This window comes from Camellia sinensis, chromosome 5 (genome assembly GCF_055761805.1).
Source record: "Camellia sinensis isolate YWXY chromosome 5, ASM5576180v1, whole genome shotgun sequence".
Classification (NCBI taxonomy): domain Eukaryota; kingdom Viridiplantae; phylum Streptophyta; class Magnoliopsida; order Ericales; family Theaceae; genus Camellia; species Camellia sinensis.
This window is the reverse complement of record NC_138965.1, coordinates 110,157,101-110,179,384: the sequence shown is the minus strand read 5'-3', so window position 1 is coordinate 110,179,384 and position 22,284 is coordinate 110,157,101.

Below are 22,284 nucleotides of genomic sequence, written 5' to 3'. Positions count from 1 at the left end.
GTCTCGTTTTGATAATCCAAACCGTTCAATGTTTAGAACTCGTCGAGTACTATATACCTGTTAAAAAATCACGTTGATCGGATATGGATAGTTATGTGATCAAAACAGATTTTTTTTAACCGTTTATTTTTCACTGTCTATTAATTTCATACAAAACTTTTTTGATCACATAGTTATCGATATCCGATTAAAGTGATTTTGCATAGACATATAGTACTCAACGAGTTCTACATATTGAACGGTTCAGATTATCAAAATAAGACCCGTGGTGGACCCCCATAGTCCAACAATACCCGTGAAGCCTTATGCGCCATTCCAACCAAGCCGTATTATCCTCCTGCCGCCTGTTACTGAAAAGTCTACAATGTAGGGATAAAAACATAATTTTGTCATTTTATACAATATTTTAATACATATTTTTTTTCTTAAAAAGATAAAAAATTATCCCAAACAACCATATTTTTTTCCCTCAACTTTTTAGTCTAAAAAGTCAAAAAATTCACTTATTAGGACATCCCAAACAAACTCTTACTTTCTTTAAAATTTAAAAATATATATAATTAGCTTTATACTTTTTATGTAATTATACTAATCTTCTTTCTAATAAGATAAAATGACTCAAACTAATATTGATGACTATAAATTAAAATAAATAGAGTAACTATTATACCTTTTAGTAGATAAAATAAGATAATACTATTTTTTTTATTCATACGACTAACGAATTATTAATAAAAAATAATATAATTATTATGTACATTAAAACCTTTTGTTTGAAACATGAATTTGGATATAAATTTTGAAAGAAAAATAAAATTAGGGTAAATTACACTGACATTTCCTGAAGTTTATGTTTATTACAGTTCTTCCTCACATTTAGGAAATTACACTAACTCCCTGCTTATTTAATTTTTATGTTTGATGATTATTACGGTGAGGAGGGAAGTGTTATGAAACTTTAAACCTCAAGGTGTAATCTGTAATGAAACTTTAAACTTCAGGAAGGAGGATGTAAGGTGAGGGGGGAACTGTAATAAACATAAACTTTAGGGAGTGTCAATGTAATTTATCCTAAAAATTATGAGTAAAATTTGATAACTATATTTTACTAATATTTTTTCTTTTTTCTTTTTAAATTTTTATTCAAATTTATTATTCAATTCAAATACAACTTAAGAGAATTTAGCATAATTATATTTAAAATATGAGAATATCTGTATTTTTTTTTTATAAATTTAAAAAAAAAAATTGTTTAATTTATTTATGATTTAGGAGTGATTTGAAAAATTAGTTAAAAATTAATTTTTTGACTTTTTTATCCCTTCACGTGTAAAAATTAATGATCCAAAACAAGTTTAAAGCTAGAAACTATTTTTTTTTTTGGTTCCCAAATGCCACCGTATTAAAAAATAACAATGATTCATCCCACTAAAAACACCACCGCTAATAGCATTAATACATTAAAAAAGTAAAAAAAAAAAATATAACTCCAAGACCAAAATATCACATCATTAATGGCGAGACCCAATGCCACCTAATCAATGGGAGCACTAATTAATGCTCCGAAGCATTTTTCATTAAAAAACGATGGGCTTCTTCGACATTGAGTGATGCTCCACATTCAAATAATGGGCCCCGCTTCTTCTTAATGTGGACGTTGATTGGGGCAGGTTCGTGGCGTTTAAAGATTTTGGATGACTGAGATCTTTCACTTGGGCGGACCAGTAGAATAATTAAACAAGAAAAATAATATTTTAAATTCTATTTTTTTAAAATTATTATTATTCAAAGATAAGTTATAATCCATCCATCTATATATCTATATTATATATTAAGTAAAAGGAGGTTTTTAACCCCAACTCTAATGGGAGTTCCAATCTCTCAGTCTAAATTTTTTGATTTAAAAAAAAAAAACTTAACATTTATTAACTTCTCCCAACCCCCAAGTCCTACCCTCATAATAATATTTTAATGCATTAAGAACAAGCATAAAAAAATTTCTTTGAAATCCAACACGTATAAATTCCTTGAAAAGTCCCAACACATATAATTATTATCCCTCATAATAACACTTTAATGCATTAAGAACAAGCATAAAAAAAATTTCTTAAAAAGTCCAACACATATGATTATTATCAAAATATTAAACTTTAATATAATATAACAAAAAAATAAGACATTTAATTCATTGAAAAGTCCAACACATATGATTATTATCAAAATATTAAACTTTAATATAATATAAAAAAGGCAAAAAAAAAACATTTGAGAAAAAAAAAACATTTAAAAATCGCAATTCACATATATAAATAATTGTAAATATATTAAGGAAAATGGGGTTTCTAAACCCCAAGCCTCGTGGGAACTCCAATCTCTCAATCTTAATTTTTTAAATTTTTGATTTAAAAAAAAAACTCAGCATTTATTAACTTTTTCAAATTCACATGTCTGTATTTATTGATTTGGTCAAAATCTTGATTAGCATTTAAAATTCCCTCATACAAATAACCCGTGCATAGTTACTGTAGTAGCCTTTTTAATTTCTCCTGTACACTATGATTAGTGGTAAGATTGTTAAATTATTTTTATAAAAAATCTTAAAAAACATAATTTATATATTAAAAAAAATATAAATATCCATAATTATCTCGTGCATAGCACGGGTGATAGGCTAGTTATATATAACAAAAATAGAGTTTCTAACCCACAAATCTTATAAGAGCTCCAATATCCCAATCTTGATTTTGTAATTTTTTTATTTTTTTAAAAAAATCTCAATATTTATTGATTTTTCTCAATCCACAAGCATTTTTAACTTCTCTCATACCTACTACTGTCCAATTTTCAACTTCTCCTATAAATTATGGTTAATAATAGGATTGTTAAATTATTTTTATAAAAAAATCAAAAACAATAATTTGTATATTAAAAAAAATATTTAAAACAAATATAAATTCTTATTAAACAATAACCGGTTGTAATTGCCAAAAAAAAAATTACACGGGAAAAAAAATGATATATTAAAAAAAATATTTAAAACAAATATAAATTCTTATTAAAAAATAAAAGGTTACAATTGTGAAAAAAAGAGAAAAAAAAAATACACAATTCATTAAAATCTAAAAAAAATAATTTGTATTTTTTAAAAAATATTTAAAACAAATATAATTTCTTATTAAAAAATAACAGGTTGCAATTGCCAAAAAAAAGAGAAAAAATTAAACTGTGCATTTCATTAAAATTTTTTAAAAATTCTATATTAAAAAATATCTAAAATAAATATAATTCTTATTAAAAAAATAACAGGTTACAATTGTGAAAAAAAAAATAAAAATTACATTGTAAAAAATAATTTATATATTAAAAAAATATCTAAAACATATCTAAATTCTTATTAAAAAAATAACAGGTTGTAATTGCAAAAAAATAATAATAATAATAAACCATGTATTTTATTAATAATGCTCAAAAAGTGTGTCAACTATTTGTGTAAAGGTTTGACACGTGTCCGCCATCAAATTATCAAGTGAATATATAGCAATCTCGATTTTGACCGGACCTCTATTATGTTCCAGACTCAAGTACCGTGGTTGTACGTTGTGTTCGTGTCTTGTTTTCCTCTTTTTAACTCTTTGAATTTGGGCTTTGGAATATGTTGGTCATGTTTAGAACATGTTGGTTGTTAGTTGGTTTAGATTGTTGCTGCCCAGATTTTGGCATCTTCACTCAAGCGAGGCTTTTTGCGCTCGAGCGAGCCTTGTGTAATTTGCTTCTTCGCTTGAGCGAGGTTTCTTGCGCTCGAGCGAGAATTAAGAGTCCTCAGGTTTCTTTCCCAGACGCAGAATTTCTAGGAAGGTAAGCGAGACTTCTTGCGCTCGACCGAGCGTGTGCGTCTGTGAAATTTCTGAAGCATTACATTTTACGCTTGAGCGACGCTTCTTGCGCTCAAGCAAGGTCACTTGGTGTGTCTGGCCGCTCGAGTGACAACTCATTCGCTTGAGCGAAGGTTGCGTATATCAGTTTGCAGCAGGATGATTTTATATCACTTTTGATCTTCTTTTTCCCTAAGAACCCTAATCCAACTCTCTCTCTCTAAAACTCTCTCTCTATAAATACACCTTGATTTGGGGATCTCTCAACCCTTGTCCCTTTATTAAAAAGATAGAGCATCTTGTGGTTTCCATTTTATCCGAGCAAAATTGAGTTTGGATATCTTTGAGGCTTCTTCCAGTCTCTTTGAGTTTCTACACTTGAGGTAGGGATATTCTACTCTTTGATATGTGTTTTAACCTAGGTATTTGTCATTTTGTATAAATGGTGGAATTTGGGAAGATTTGAGTGAAGTTAGGGTTTGGGTTTGAATTTTGAAAGAGGGGTTTTCTATATTTGGCTGCATATATGTAGGTGAGGACTTGATTATGATGTTATATGAAAATCAATAGTGAGATTGGGCCTTGGGGATGATACTGGAAAAAATTAGAAGGTTTTGTCATACTGTGTTAAATAACTATTTTGAATAAATAATGAAATTAACATGGGAAAATATGAAATTGGGGAAGTGTATGAATGAATGGTGTAATTAGATTTGATGAATCATTCACCTATGAAAATTTGATAAATTATCTGTTTGACGGATTGTATATCTGTTTAGAAATACCTGCTTTGGGCTATCGATGGAGGATAGCTATGATTGTTGTAGAAACTGCATGAGAATTAGGTGAATTGAAACTAATCATTTGAATTATGTCATTGAATATGACGTTTGATTAAACTATTGAATATGTGATTTGGTTAGTCATTGTATATGACAGCACTTTTAAATACATTGTATATGTATCATTGTTTGGGAGGAGATAGGGGATGGACTCCATTAAAAACTAAGTTGGCCGGAGTGTCCAGGGTAGAAGTCCCGAAATCTTATATATATACAGGTGCCGATTCCCTCGGATGTGAATCCCATAAAATGGCAAGAAAACAGAAGTGTTAGATTGATAAATATATTGAATTGCAAACCGTTGAGTTGTAATCTCATTTTAGTTGATTAAATGATAATGAATTTGGTAAATAGATTAATCCGAAATGGATGAATGGAAATAGAATGAGGTATGGTTATCCATATTGAATGGTCTTGGAAAGAATATGTGTTGGTTATGAATATTGCACATTTATCTGATGCTTATATCTTAGTTAAATCTCATATATTATTTTAGCATATCTCTACTGGACTTTGGCCTACCCTACTTGGGAAACCATTTTCAGGTACAGGTGACATGCCGCCTCCAAGGACATAGTTTGGGAGGTTTAGGGGCTGAAGGCTCAATTTTGTTATTTTGTTTTGTGTTAAATGTTTATCCAAGTCGAGGGCTTTATATGTATAGAGCTTAGGATCTTTTGTTGTAACTAAGTAATATCTTGGAAAGATGTAAGCCTGTAGGGCGTTTATTTTTTTGTAATTAATTAGTGTTACATGTTGTAGTTTTAGAATGAATATTTATGAAAGTATAACGCATGTAATCTCTTTTATAATATAAACTCTGAAGAATGAAAGTAATACATTTCTTATTATGTTTATGAATCTCTTGGGTTGGTTATCCTCTTTATTTTGAGAGCGTTACAACTTGGTATCAAAGCGTACGGAGTTTGAATACTTTGGATACATGAGAAGTGATTAGTACCACAATGGGTTTGTCTCGCTTGTTAGAGACCTAACTATGGGTGTAATGTGCTTATATGATAACATGTTTATGTGATTATGTGGGTATGGGATTAAATTTCTAGGATGTTGATCGGGTCCATGGGTTTTTAGGAGTGTTGTTGGAAAGGCACTTGATCACTACCGTTTCTAACTGGAACTCTAGCAACGCCACGGGATGGTCATTATCCGAAAATGAAATTCGTATGTGTTTATGTGATTATGTGCTTATGTGTAGTGAATTACAATTGTCCATCGTATTAGGACACGAGTGAATTAGCTATGGCACATTTGTAAATGTGCTAATCTTTTTGTTATCTTCATTAGGATGTTAGGACGAGGTCGTGGTGGTAGGCGTGGTAGGCCTAGGAGGCATGAGATGCCTATACTGGATGAAATTTCGGCGCAGGAGGAGAGAGTTAGTCAGGCCAACGTGGCCGTGCCAGTAGGTCAACAGGCCATAGGTGCCTTAGCTTGTGAAATGGCAGGAACATTGAGGGAATTCATGGACATTCCCAGGGTTGAGAATCAAGTCCAGACCCATGTAGCTGAAACAGGGCCATTGTTCTTAAAGAGGGAATTCTTCCAATCGAATCCGAATGAGTTTTTGGGTGATCCCAAGGAGCCAATGAAGGCTGACGAGTGGTTGAAGCAGATGACGAAGACGTTTGAGATGCTCGGCATCGAAGACGGAGGTTTGAGAGTGACCTTGGCGTCCTTCTAGTTGAAGGGAGATGCAGGTCAGTGGTGGAAATATGCGTGGAGGCGCATTGGAGAGACTTGGGAGGCCTTTGTTGATGCTTTCCAGGACAAGTACTTACCTGCTACAGTGAGGGAGAAGTTGAGGGATCAATTCTCCAAGTTGGTGCAGTTGAATACACTAGTGGCTGAGTTTGAGGCCACTTTTACTAGCTTGTCTAGGTTTGCACCGGAGTTAGTGGCAACTGAGGAACGCCGTTGTCTGGAGTTCAAAAAGAGATTGGGGACCAGACTCATGTTTAGAGTTGCCAGGTCCATGATTAGGGATTATGAGCGCCTTGTGGAGGCTGCAGCCCATCTTGAGACTATCATGCATGTGGAGGAGGAGAGGATAAGGGGCTCCAAGAGGAGTTAGGATAGATAGGGAGACAGCAAGAGGTAGAGAGGTTCTAACCCTCAACAGTCCCAAGGAGTGCATTCGAGACCTTCCTTTCTAGTGCTGAATTCGGGTTCTGGGAGAGGAGGTCAGGGAAACATCACCTGTTTCAAGTGTGGCCAGCTAGGCCACAAGTCTCCAACTTGCCCACAGAAAGGGAGGAGGGCAGCGAGCAGCTTCATATTCGGCTCGTTCTCAAGGCCAGAGTCAGGGCAGAGACCAGCCGCTCACTTGTTATCAGTGTGGGCAGGCGTGGCACTTGAAGAGATTTTGCCCACAGTTGAGTGGCACAACTGGTGCGTCTGGTTCGAGACAGACACAGAGTCACTGGCCAGCGCAGTCAGTACAGACCTCGAGGGCTAATCATGGAGCCTCTTTGGCTCAGTCAGTGCAGTAGCCTTATGCTCTGAGAGGTGAGCAGGTAGATCCGAGACCTACGGGGTGCGTGTATGTTGTTACCGCGCCAGATCTTGTACCGGCTCCATCTGTTGTGAGAGGTACCTTTTTGTTTTGTAATTCAGTTATTAATATGTTGATTGATACAGGTGCATCCCATTCCTTTATTTCTTCAGCATTTGCATCGGTTTTGGGTTTGGCCTTGGCGTAGTTACTGTAGACACCTCATTTTGACCGGCCCTAAGACTTGGGCACGTTCTTTTGATTACCTGATGATGACAATTAGAATATGTAATCTCACAAAATTCTTAGTAAGAAAGATGAAATTTAAGCTTTAATCCCAACATTCACCTATTTTTTGGCCAAACTATTTTAGACCTTAAAACCCTCTTTTCAAAATATGTTTTTTAAATGTTTATACGATGTCCCAAGGCTCCCATTTCGATTAAAATATTGCACTTTTCAGTAAATCGAGTAAGGACAAAGTGGAAATAAATGGAAGGGAGGTGAACTTTTTGAAAAATATTTAAAAACATATTCTTTATAGGTTTGGAGTTGAAGGAAATAGGAAGGGATGAAAGAAATCTAGTTTAGGAAAATGATGAGTATCAAATCATTAAGAAGGAAATGAGCAGCCTTCATTAAATTAGGAATTTGTCTTTGTACACTTGGAATTTAAATATGAGACTGCCACCATTAGAAAGTGGACTTCTGGGGCTTCAATTTAGACCTAAGAATCACCTTAGACCAAGTCCAAATAAGGGAGATATGCCCATTTGAAGTTGTGCTTAAGAGCAGATTTTGTTGGCCCAGCCCGAGACAGCCTTTACTAAATTAGGCATATCTCTTTGTACACTTGGAATTTAAATGTGATCCCACTACCATTGGAAAGTAGACTTCTGGGACTTCAATTTAGACCCAAGAACTACCTAAAACCAAGTTCAGATGAGGGAGATATGCCCATTTGAAGTTGGGCTTAACATCAGATTTTGTTGACTCGGCCCAAAATAGCAGCAGCCCATTGTTTGGTTCGGTTGGGACACTCCATTGACCAATTTTCTGACCCAAACATGTCCCAATGCATGTATACTCATCCCCTATTACCTAGTGTTTGCTTTATTGAAGATAATGCTCCTTTTTTGCTCCCATTAGCTCCATTAGTGTTCCATTAGCTCTATTACCTTCATTTATGCTCTATCTTGTCTTCCACCATTTCTCCACTTGCTTAGGCTATAAGTATACATCTGATTGTTGAGAGGAGGATGAGGATAGATTAAGGAGAGAACATTTGAGCTAGAGAAAAGTTGAGTTTTTGAGTTAAACACACTCTTATCTTCCATATACACCCTATATCTTCCATATGAACTGAAATTTCATCTTTTCTACATCCTAAACTCGTCCAAAAATTCTAAAATACTTGAATTATAGTAGTTTTGATAGAGATGAAGAGTGAGTGTTGGTAAAAGTGAGCAAAAACAAGAGAGACAATCACTTTTTCACCATATACACCTCCAAGCCATCACTCTAGCAAGAATTCCAAGCTTTCAAATTGAGGATTGAGAACATAATTCATACACTTGAGGGTGATCAAGAGTAAGTTTGGAAATCAAGAAGTTCAATCTTTCTTTCGAAGGTGAATTTCTAATCTTTCATTTTCTTATATTTTCTATCTCATATTTATTTTCATACTTTATATTTCATAGGGTGTTGTTGTGATCTAAGTAATTATTATTATTATTATTATTGCTTATTTGCTTGCTCTTGTTTCATATTAATTGTGTTGTAAGCTAACCGATAGTGGTTAGTTGAGCCACCTAAATATTTATTATTTGTCCCTTTTCTTGGTTTCGCAACAAGACAGGTTTTGCACGGCCTAGTTGGCCGGCCGGCCTAGTTGGCCGGCCGGCCTATTTGGCCTGTCAGTTAGCTTCTTTCGAACAAGATGGCGTAATCTCCCAATGTTGATCAATTTCTGCCGACGGTTTCAAGGAACATGAAGCTTTTATTTTGTTTATTTTTATTTTGAGTGTTTTGTGAGGTTTTGTCTTATTTTATTGTAATATTCCCTCCTCTCTCTCTCATTTGGTGTGTAATAATTTATTCAAGTGTTGTAATAATTCCCCATCCCCGCTTCTTTCTATCTCGTTCTTTTACTTGCTTTCTTTATTTGTACATAAACATCTTCTTTTTATCTCGTTCTTTTACTTGCTTTCTTTATTTGTACATAAACATCATATTTATTTTCATCATAATTATGCTTTGCATCCATGTTTCATGCATCTTGATTCGGCTAAGTTTGCATTTGTGGATTTAATTAATTCCTATGTGATTATGTGAGCTACCTTATGTTCTTGAGATGATTCACATATCATATTTTAGAAATCGAATCTTTAGTTGCATCTCATGAGTGAATTGCATTAGGATTTTGTATATAGGATCATGCATATTTTAATAACTTTGTTTTGTAGCTTGTTCGTGGGACGTCAAACATGTAAGTTTTTATACTTTAGCATCCCGTTTGTGTGTGTTTTTCTTATTATGTCTAGCATTCTACCATGAGGCTATTTGCTTATGTGATATAACTCTATGAATGCCAATAGATGGAGATTGTGTCGTTTAATTTGGAATGATGTTGATTTTCATGTTTGTAAACTCAATTTATTTGGGTTGTACATCTTCGAAACTCTTTCAAAGCTACATGAAATCAAATCGTTCCAAAGTGGATGACACAGTCTATACTTGTATGCTTCACATAGTAAATTTTAGGATTTATTAAATAATCAAAACATGAACATATAGAGAAACTAAAATTCATATCATGGTTAGTAAAGGCCGATCTTTTGATCGGGTGAGCGGGAGTGCTCAAATAATGACCTTCCCCTCTCATACGTAAGGTTCTGAACCGAGACAACTTTGGTTATGACGAACAGTGGCCCTGGCACGAGTAATGGGTTTCCTAATTTCCCAAAATATTAGGCTGCGACTCTGAGATCTAATGACGCAGTCTATTTATGGCAAAAGGTTTTGCAATAAAATGAATTTTCTAAAAGTTGCCAAATCTGGACTCTCATCTATGTTTCACATTGCACTCGTGAGACTAGATCAAAGAGACCGAGGGTCCGAACTGTTTAACGCGCACGGGTACCCCCCGAGCATGTTACAGTTTCTGACGACTCTGCTGAGGAGTTTATGAAACCTTGACTCGAACTCCATGATATGAATTTTATTTTCAATTATATGTTTATTGTATTGCATGCATCGGTGCACTGAAAGTTCTTGTGTTGCCCAAATACTGGTGGGAGCATAGACACACTTTTTTTGTGACATTACACCTATCTTTACGTTACTTTGTAGGCCTTGTGTTATAATCTTTTGAGATTTGAAAGTTCTCAGACTTTGAAAAGAGGCTAATATTGACTCTTCTAAGTTCCTAATATCTTCATTGGTTATGACCCAAAGGACTCTTTGGTAATGTCACCTTGACTTCAACCCCTAGAGTAGAGCCAACCTTGTGTGCATATAATGAGCTATAGTACCTTCCAAAATTAGGATAGAATGCTCTCCCATTTCTAGGATGTATGATGCCGCTTGTTTGAATAATGAAACCCTAGATCATTTCAAAGTTAGGACAGGGTAACCCTTGCCCCATAGGGGTATTTGTTCTCTTTCCTGCTATGTGTTATGTGCAATGTATGGGAATTCTCAGATTCAGATGAGTGGTTCAGTCATTTCAGCTTGTGGGGTTGAGTTCAGTTTTTCAACATGAGTTAGCAGTAATTAGTTGAGCTAGGATGCTAATAAAATTCTGATTGGGGGTCCCATTTTGTTTCAGCAAGGTAGTCGGGCACTATAGCTTCCGAAAGGTCTGATATCCCCCAAGTTCTGTGGACTCGCGTTGGTAGACTTTGCGAAAGTGCAGATTTGGTTCAGAGTCAGCCAGTATTAGTTTCTTTACCACCAGTTACACGAAGAGAAGCAAAAGCTTCATCAACTGTCCAGAATACCCCTTCTTCACCTGCTAGATCATTACCACTCAACTCACCAGAATCAGTGATGGCTCAGATTCCAGAAAATATAGCAGACACACTATTGGCCCTTCAACGGAGCATGGCTACCATTGCCATTACGGTTGCTGCCCAAGGCACTACTCTTGCCGCTCAAGGCAATACTCTTGCTAAACTACAATGCTCATCTGGGGCATTCATTACTCAACCACCTCCGATGACTCATCCAGTTCCACTTCCACATCCACTAGTTGACGAGTTTCCCGAACTTAATTCATCAGAAGACCTGAGGGTTCCCGCACAAACTTCAGGAGGATCATTTCCTCTTCCACAACCAGTGGGAGGGCTCATTCCCTCTGAAGCACCTGAGTTTGACTCAACTATGTTGAAGTTGGCTAAGTTGGAAAAACTTTTCAAACAGGCACAAGGAGTTAATTCAATTCTGGACATCGAAGACGGGTACACTGAGACAGCTGTGAAGTTGCCAGAACGGTTCAAAATGCCACACATTGATAGGTTTGATGGCTCCGGTGACCCAATGGTGCATATTCGCCTGTTTTCTGATGTCTTAAAGCCTATGGGTTTAACTCGTCCGCAAAAGCTCTCTTTATTCGGACGAACTTTGTTAGGAGTGGCTGCCATCTGGTATGCCAAGTTAGAGGACTCGGTAAAACAATGTTGGGAAGAGTTGGCCAGGGCCTTTATCACCCAGTATGCTTATAACACCTAGATTGAAGTGACTACTCGGGAATTAGAGGCCACTCGTCAAGAGCCCAATGAAAGTTTCGTGACCTTTATCACTAGATGGAGGGCAAAAGCAGCAATGATAACCAACAGACCACCTTAAAAAGACCAAATCCGTATGATAGTCAGAAATCTACATGGAACGATGTTACGAAAAATGATATTCCTTCCGCTTTTCACTTTTAATGACTTAAAGGAGATAGGGGTCCAAATAGAGGATGCCATCAAACATGAAGTCATCATGAACAACAAGGAACCTATTCAGAAGCCTTTTGGTCGCAGTCCCAATGCTACTAGTAGTAGTACAGTCGTGAGACCTTTTGAGGTTAATTCGGTCACTACCACCACCACCACCAAAATAGCCGACCCATTTGCCAATGCTGGCCTACAAACAACGAACACAACCCAAGCCCTAAGCAGAACATTCACCCCTCTCTGTATGACACTTTCCAAAGCAATGAATATCTTGACAAAAACAGGATATTTGAAGCCTTTGGACCCCCGACCTCTTCCCAAACCTCTCCCAGCCAAACATGACCCTACCAAACACTGTGCTTTTCACCAACAACCCGGACATGACACAGACTGTTGTATTCGTCTCCGTCATGAGATCCAAAACCTCATAGACAATAAAGTCATAGCTCCCCCACAACCACAAAAACCCAACGTCACTACCAACCCGTTGCCGTCCCATGACAGAATTCCACCACCTCCTCATCTTAACCTCATCCATACACTTTTATCCACCTTTAACCCCAGTATCTATATCACACCTACCCATTTACCAAAACCTGAGGTACATATTCCTGAAGGCACCGAGTTGTGTATGATGGATACACCTCCAACCCAGCCAAAACTCAAAATCCCTATAGTGGTAGTAACCGAAATACCTATGCTTGAGGCTGGAAAACTATCAGAGAAAAAGTATGATCCTAGCCAATATATTGTTCCCAGTGGTCAACTAAAGCTTGAGGTTGATTTGCCTGACTCATTTTCTATCAATGTTGTCAGAGAGGATGTACTTGAACAGGGGTTGGATCATTTGGCTGACCTAGAGGAGGACTTGGCTAATCTCCATTTCTTTGAAGAATTAGACCTTGGGAATATGCAGATGGGATGGTGGGAACTGAAGAATTACAGTCATGGTTGGTAAAACGGTGACGAAGCTTTTGATGAGGAAACAAAAAGAAAAAGGGGATAAGCTGAGACTTGATTTTGGAAAACCTGTTGAATATGGTAAAGGAAAGAGTTCCAAAGGAAAAGAAAAAGAACCAGAAAGCCATCCAAAGCATACTGTGGGAATGATTCAAGCTGCATTAGATAAGTGTCTTCCGGTCAATGAAGGCGAATGATGGGATGATAATGACCTACAACTCGCCCACACTGATGGTGAATGGGTAAACAATGTGCCGGATGAGACTTGGTATGCAGATGAAATTGATCATTTGACCAGGAGTGGGCGCTACTTCAAGCCTCCACATTTAGACCAAGGAGAGCCCTCTAGTAAAGACAAAAATGTAAAGAAAGAGAAAGAGAAAGAAATATAAGAAGACCTGGTTCTAAAACAACTGAAAAAGATCCAGGCAAACATTTCCATTTGGGGTCTTCTCATGGCTTCTCGAGAACATCGACAGGCAATATTGTCAATGTTGAACAAGGCTAAGCTATCAATTGACACCACTCTCGAGCAATTAGTATCATTAATCACCCCAAGAGAAATCATCCCGGCAATAACTTTTGCTGACAAAGAGCTGCCAACAGAAGGATCAGAACATAATAAGCCTCTGTACATATCACTGGAATGCAGAAAGAAATGGATCCCAATTGTTCTAATTGACACCGGATCAGCCATCAATGTCTGTCCTACACGCACTGCTTATGCAATCAGGCTAAAGCCGGCAGATTTCACGCCCACTACTCAATTGATCCGGGCCGATGATAATACTAGTCGGGAAGTGATGGGGACAATCAAAGTACAAATAACAGTGGGTCCATCTGAGCAGGAAGCTGAATTTCATGTCATGGATGTTCCCGTAACATTCAACTTGCTATTGGGAAGGCTAGCTTCATCAGATGAAAGTTGTATCATCCACACTGCATCAATTAGTAAAGTATCCATATAGCAGAGGAATTGCCACTGTCTTCGGAAATTCATCCATTCATCCTCCCCTAGAAGTCTCAACACCATTGCTAGAAATACAGCATGGGGAAGAAGATGTGTTCTTATCAGGTTTTACATTGGCAGAGGCCCAACTAGTTCAAACGCTCATGGAAGAAGACGAAGGTGTATATGTCAGTGCCCAATCAATCTATTTCATGATTAAACTAGGTCACATTCCAGGGATGGGATTAGGACAAAGTGGAAGGAAAGGTATTACTCCAGCCAGTAAAGTACCTCATAACCCACATGCATTCGGACTAGGGTATGCGCCCACGTCTGATGACTGGAAAAGGAAAACTGAAGAGATCAGGGAGAGGATCAAGGCCAAGAGAACCGAGCAACAGTTTAAGTTAGTTCATAAGCCAATTTATGGGACCTTGAATGGGCGCTTTGTCTGCCAAGGAGAAAACTTCCCTTTCTGTGGTTTCCCTAAGCCCTGGATTGATCAAGTGGAGAAGAAGAGATACCCTAGGTTTGAGATCTTCTTCGATCATCAGCTCTCCGACAGTGATGAGGAATGGGTAGATCCTAGTATCGACATCAAACAAGACAAAGAAGTCAGCTCGAAAAGCAGCACAAAAAAAGTTCTGGGTCTAACATTGGCTGACTTACTAACAGAATCGCATACTAGCGCTGAACCGATGAATATGGGGGACATGACCATTGCCGCGATCGGGGAAGAGGTACCTGCTGACTGTTCAAGCTTCATCATGGATGTAGTGAATGGCTCTCAAATAAATTGGCATTTTGAAAAGAGTTGTATTGGGAATTCTGAATTGGCTATTGAGTCTGAGTCTGGTGGGCCTGTTGGGTTAGAGGCAGATTTAAGTTTGTCTAAGATGTCTGAGTCTTCTTTTTCTTTATCTATTGAGTTTATTGCAACTTATAAGCCCGAGGCTTTGAATGAAGGTGTGATTTTTGCTTACTTTTCTGTGCCCATAGTTCATAACATTGACCAAAATTTTCAAGATTTTGATAAAAACGAAGAGGAAGAAATTCCTCAGGTTTTGAAAAATTTAATCGACTGGGATGAAAAAAGGCGTGCTAAGCCATTAGTGGATGAAATTGTTTCTATAAATGTGGGTACTAAAAAAAATCCTCGTTTGATCCAAATTGGTTCTACATTGTCTTCAGAAGAACGTTAACAATTAGTTGCTTTATTAAAAGAATTCAAAGACGTTTTTGTAAGGTCCTACGAAGACATGCCAAGAATTGATCCTGAGATTATACAACATAGGATCCCTCTCGACCCTGAGGCCCGACTTGTCAAACAGAAGCTTCGTAGAATTCGTCCGGATTGGGCCTTGAAAATTAAAAAAAAAAGGTTACCAAGTAAATCAATGCTGGATTTTTGCTTGTATCAGAATATCCTACTTGGTTAGCCAATATTGTGCCAGTTTCTAAGAAAGATGGAAGAATCCGAGTTTGTGTTGACTTCTGGGATTTGAATAAGGCTAGTCCGAAGGATGATTCCCATTGCCACATATTGATGAATTGGTAGACTTCACTCCAGGGCATGCCTTATTGTCATTCATGGATGGTTTTTCAGGGTATAACCATATTCTTCTGGCTCCAGAGGACAGAGAAAATACAGCATTTACCACACCATGGGGGACATAGTGCTACAAGGTTATGCCATTCAGTTTGAAGAATACTGGGGCCACTTATCAGAGAGATGCTACCACTCTTTTGCATGATATGATCCACAAGGAAGTTGAGGTGTATGTAGATGATATGATTGTCAAGTCCAAAGATCAGGAAAGCCATTACACTGCATTGAATAAATTCTTTGAGAGAATTAGGGAATACAGGCTAAGGCTGAATCCACAAAACTGCACCTTTGGGGTTACTGCGGGCAAGATGTTGGGATTTCTGATCACACAGCGGGGAATCGAAGTTGATGTTGATCCATCTAAAATTAAGGCCATCTTAGAAATACCGCCACCAATGACTGAAAAAGAGGTGCGGGATTTTCTAGGAAAGGTGCAATTCATAAGGAGGCTTATTTCAAAGCTAACCTTGACTTGTGAACCACTGTTTGGTCTCCTAAAGAAAGGGAAGAAGTTCCAATGGGATAATCGATGTCAGTTTGCATTCGAGCAAGTTAAGTAGTATTTACAGAATCCACTTGTGTTATCACCGCTTGAGCCAGAGAACCCGCTAATCCTGTACTTATCAGTGATCGAATCAACTACGGAATGTATGCTTACACAAGAGTCGGATGAGAAAGTGGAGAAGGCCATCTATTACTTAAGTAAAAAGATGCTTGAATATGAGACCCGCTATACTCCTTTGGAAAAAGTTTGCTTTGCTTTGGTATGGGCCACCAAGAAGTTGAGACATTACCTGTTAGCTCACTCGGTAATTCTGGTTTCAAGATTAGACCCAATCAAATATCTCTTTAAGAAACCAGCACTTACCGGTAGGCTAGCTCGTTAGTTGCTTTTGCTTTCCGAATTTGACCTTAAGTATGCCACTTGCAAATCTGTCAAAGGAAGGGTTGTAGCAGAATTTTTGGCTAATCACCCAATTGAAGGAGGAGAATATATAGAGTACTCATTTCCAGATGAAGAGGTCATGCAAATGGAATAAGACACTTGGAAATTGTACTTTGATGGAGCGTCCAATCAATTTGGCTATGGGATAAGCGTGTTTCTCATAGCACCAGATGATTCTCATATCCCCTTAGCTTTGAAACTCCGATTCAGGGTATCTAACAACCAAGCAGAGTATGAGGCGTGCATTGCGGATTGGAAGCAGCCCTGGAACTAGGGGCAATAAGGTTGGATGTGATCGGGGACTCGAACTTGGTCGTCTCTCAAGCCAACGGAGATTGGAAAGTTAAAGAGGAAAAAATGAAAGTCTACCATCAGACCTTGGACATATTGATCCCGAGGTTCGAAAAACTAACTTTTACACACCCGGTAAGAGAGAACAACCAATTTGCTGATGCATTGGCAACCCTGGCATCAATGATAGATATACCGGTTAGGGTCAAGATGCGCCCGATCCTTATAAAACAAAGGTACACCCCCGCGTATGAAATGATAGCCACAACGGGATAAGTTCTAGATGAGAACCCTTAATACTTTGATATTTGGAATTTTCTGGAAAGAGGTACATACCCACAAGGGGCAAACATGAAAGACAAAAGGGGGATACGGCGTTTGGCCACTCAGTTCGTCATTTGTGGAGATAAGTTATACAAGAGAGGGCATTTGGGAATGCACAAGCTGTGTGTAGAGGAAGAAGAGGCAAAGCGTATCATGGAAGCCATCCATGGAGGAGAGTGCGAAGCCCATATGAACGGTGTAATGCTAGCCAGAAAAATCCTTAGAGAATGATACTACTGGTTAATTATGGAGAGTTATTGTATTAACTTTGTTAGGCGATGCCACAAATGTCAAATCCATGCCAATCGCATGAACATCCCGCCATCAAAACTCTATAACATGACTTCACCTTGGCCTTTCTCAGTTTGGGGCATAGATGTCATCGGGACAGTCACACCGAAAGGTTCAAATGGGCATCAATTCATCTTGATTGCCATTGACTATTTTACCAAGTGGGTTGAAGCACAGTCGTATTCAATGTTGAAAGCATCACATGTGGCCAAATTTATCAGGAACAACATTATCTGCAGATACGGGGTGCCAAATGAATTAATTTCAGACAATGGCTCACATTTCAAATGAGAAGTGGCAGTTCTACTTGAGAAGTATAACGTGGCTTTTCACAAGTCATCAACCTACAGGCCACAAACCAATGGAGCCGTTGAAGCTACAAATAAGAATATCAAGAACATCCTATGTAAGACGGTAGAAACTCATAAAGATTGGCCAGATAAGTTGCCTTTTGCACTTTTGGGATACAGGATATCTAACCGAACGTCTACAAGGGCAACCCCTTACTCTTTGGTATATGGAATGGAGGTTGTTTTGCCGATTGAGTTGGAAGTGCCTTCATTAAGGATTATGGCTGAATGTCAAATAACATAAGCTTATTGGCAACAGAACTGATTTGAGGAACTGATGCTATTTGATGAGCGACGATTGAAGGCATTATACCACATTCAGGGGTATCAACGCAAGATAGCCAGAGCATTCAACAAAAAGGTTAGATCCAGGAATTTGAGGGAAGGGAACTTAGTGTTGAAAGACAGCTGAGCTCCTATTCACGACCCTAGGGGCAAGTTTAGACCCAATTGGACGGGCCCCTACATCATTAAATCAATTTGGTCATGACGAGCAATCATTCTCATGGATTTGGATGGTTTGGAGTTCCCACAACCAATCAACATGGACAAGCTAAAGAAGTACTACCCTTGAGAGGCTCGCTAGGCCGAAAACCTGAAAGGGTGACCCAGGCAAAAGTTAGAGCAGCGAAGAAAAAAAAAACACAAAAAAACACAAATAAAATAAAATAAATAAACAGAAAAAATGAAAAGCTCACAAGGTTGAAAACCCGAAAGGCGGCTTTGGCAAAAGTTAGAGCGTAAAAGAAGACAGTCAATACCCGAGTGAACCTTAGCCAAAGCTATGTAAGACCTGTGATTCAGATTGGAAGCAATCCTTGAACTAAGGGCAAGAAGGTTAGATGTGATTTAGATTTGAAGCAACCCTTGAACTAGGGGCAAAAGGTTGGATGTGATCAAAGAGTTAAAACTGAATCGCTTCCCAATGAAGACCGCCCAGAAAGGCAAAACCCAGAATTTGAGAGAATGAATTTTATTATTGAAGGACAGTCGAGTTCCTATCCACTACACTAGGGACAAATTCAGACCCAATTAGCCTAGTCCCTACATCATCACATCTACTAGTCAAGTGTAGCCGTCATTCTTATAGATGGCCTAGAGATTTCACACCTAATCAACATGGACAAGTTAAAATGAAAGTAAACCTTGAGAGGCTCATTGGGCTGAAAACCTGGAAGGGCGACCCACGTAAAAGTTAGAGCAAAAAAACAAAAAAATAGAAACTCAAAAGAAATAAAAAAAAATGAAATGAACAAAATGAAAAAAAAAATAAAAAATGAAAAACTCGCAAGGTTGAAAACCCGAAAGGGCGGCTTTGGCAAAAGTTAGAGCACAAAAGGAGAGTGTCAATACCTGAGTGAACCTTGGCTGGAACTACGATGGCCTGATTCTTATCTTTAGGATACGTAGGTAGTTTCATCTTGAAGTTCGGCCCCAATAATTTTTCAATTCATTCATCTTGTTCATGTTTATTTGGTGTATCTTTAGTCGACTTGGTTGTCTTATCCGTGTTGGAGTGTATCTTCGTTCTACTCAGATCAATTGGTTTGATTCAACTTGGTTTGGTTTAGTTCGGTCCAGTTCCGTTCGGCTTGATTCGGTTCAGATCGGCTTGGTTCAGTTGTTACCATTGATTATCTGGCTTGGGGCTATGCACCCCAATGGTTGATTCCATGTTGGTTGAGTAGTGGCCATTTGCAAAAATAGGTTTTGATTAATTTGAATGAAATTGACTGATTTTCTCAAAAATTGTTCCATTTTTGCAAAACTTGGACCATTCTTTGGACTTAAAAAATGGAAAATTTTCAGTGCTCACAACTTAGCTTACATGATTTCAAAACAGCAAATGAAATAAGTATGCTAATCTAACTCTCATGTTAATCAAAATATTTTTACAAAAAAATCAAGAGAAAAAGAAGCGTCAAGGCAACGAATTAGGGGCATAGTGAGTCAGAGATTCTATCTTCTCTACTACTTAAGTCATGAGTTCGTTGGCCAACTCTTTGGCTAGATCATGAGTTCGTCGGCCAACTTTTTGGTCGGCCTATCAGTTTCAATTTCAACCCATAAGAACAAACTGTAGAATCGTTTAGGCTCAATGGTTGTGTTTTAGAGTCATGTTTTTTTTTACGTTCTATTAATACCAGCCAGTGTATTCATACCAGTAAGGGTATTCATATCAATCAGTGTATATAAGTATGTTCCTTTCATACCATTCAGTGTATTCATCCAGTCAGTGTATAAAAGTGTGTTCCTTTTATACCAGTCAGTGTATTCATACTAGTCAGTGTATATAAGTGTGTTTGGATTGATTTGCTTCGTTTTTCAGTTCGTTAGGTCATTCGTTGATTCAGGTTAGTATAGAGTCAATGTCCAATTCAGAGTTTAAAATTTAATCATTCTCAAATTCAATCGAACAAATTGTTTTCAAGCTCAAAGTGATATGCCAGTCACGCCATTGATATGCAAACAAAGAAAAAAGAGAAACTAATTTTTATTACAGTCAGGGGATAATATCCCCGATTCCAGAGACAAAAAAAAAAAAAAAAAAAAGAGTCGAAGCTATGCTTGCTCACTCCAAAAAAAAAAAAAAAACAAACCCATATATACAAAAAGAAAAAAGAAAAAAAAAAGAAAAACAACAAGCCCAAAAAAAAAAAAAAAAAAAAACATAAAGAGAGAGAGAGATCTCTTGTTTCGTTTCCAGTGACGGCCACGCACCGACTTCACTTACTCGGCTCTCCCCACCGAGCTCTTCCTCTTTTTTTCGTCAAAGACCTTCGAGGGCCCTGCTCCAGTGCTTCTGCCGAGAGAGTCGGCCCCTTGCCGACTATCAAAGGTGAAGTAAGAAAACTCCAAATCAGGCCACGGAGGTGGCCTGCCGTTTCAGCTCCTTGTTCTCAACCTTCAGTGCACAAATCTCTGCTCGTGCATCTTTGTACATGCGCTGGAGCAGGGAGAGTTGGGCGTTGACCTGGTGTACTTCACTCGTCCTGGCCTGCAGTCGGTGAAACAAGTTAGTGACCGCCGCCACTATCTCCATGCAAGACCTCAATGTAAAGTGGTTGGCTTCTATATTGGATTGAGCAGCCATTATTTGCTCAATTGATAACACAGGAAGGTTAGGAAGAGGAATGATGGGAAGCGTGGGAGTAGGGACACTCGGCCCCGAACCAGAAGCGTTTATGGGATCGTTTAGGTTCGAAAACAGAGTGAGGGGACGGGACGAGGAAGCCATGGATTAGAGGTAAGAGGTGTAAAAGAAATGAGTTGCAGAGTAAGAATAGAGAATAGACTAAGGTTTGGCCTTCGCTGTTCTGTCTCTCGATGAAGAAGTTTGTCTCTCAATGAGGAAAAAGAAACTGAGGTGAGTGAGAAGAAAGAGAGTGGTGAGTGATGAAGAAGGAGAAATCAGTGATGAAGAAGAAGACGGAGAAGACTGATTAAGAAGAAGGCTGAAGAGAAGAGGCTGAAGAGAAGAAGACAAAGAGGGAGAGATAGCCAAGGCAAGCGTCATTCGAGGCCTGTTTTTGTCGACCAGTGACGCAAAAGCTGGCCGCGTGTCAAACGCGGTTATCAAAAAAGAGAGAGACACGAGAGAGTTGTGTATGCATATATGTATATATATTGTATAGCTATGTAATATATATATATATATATATTTGTTTGAACATTTGGTCACAGAAGTGACTTGGGTTCAATGGTTTGGCTTAGTGGTTAAGGATTGAAAGACTAAGCCCGAGGTCAGGGGTTCAAACCCCACATCGAGTGTTTCTTTGTTTTGTTTTTGTTTCAGTTTTATGTATATATGTCTTGTATACCTATATATATTTGTTTGAATTGTTTTTATCATGAGAGTGGCTTGAGTTCAGTGGTTTGGCCCAATGGTTGAGGATTTGGAGAGTCTAAGCCCGAGGTCAAGGGTTCGAACCCCAAATCGAGTGTTTCTTTGTTTTGATTTTGGTTTTATGTATATATGTCTTGTATACCTATATATATTTGTTTGAATTATTTCTGTCACGAGAGTGGCTTGAGTTCAGTGGTTTGGCCCAGTGGTTGAGGATTTGGAGAGTCTAAGCCCGAGGTCAAGGGCTCGAACCCCACATCAAGTGTTTCTTTGTTCTGATTTTGGTTTTATATATATATGTCTTGTATAAGTATATATATATATTTGTTTGAAAATTTTGTCACAAGAGTGGCTTGGTTCAGTGGTTTGGCTCAGTGGTTGAAGACCAAGAGACTAAGCCTGAGGTCAGGGGTTCGAAACCCCATATCCCCACATCCATGCATATTGTGTTTTTCCTTTATTTTTTGCGTGTTTTGCGTACGTGTGTTGACGTCAACAAACAGAATATGCCTTCTCTGTAACATCTTCCTACTGATGGCCGCAAGTGGAAT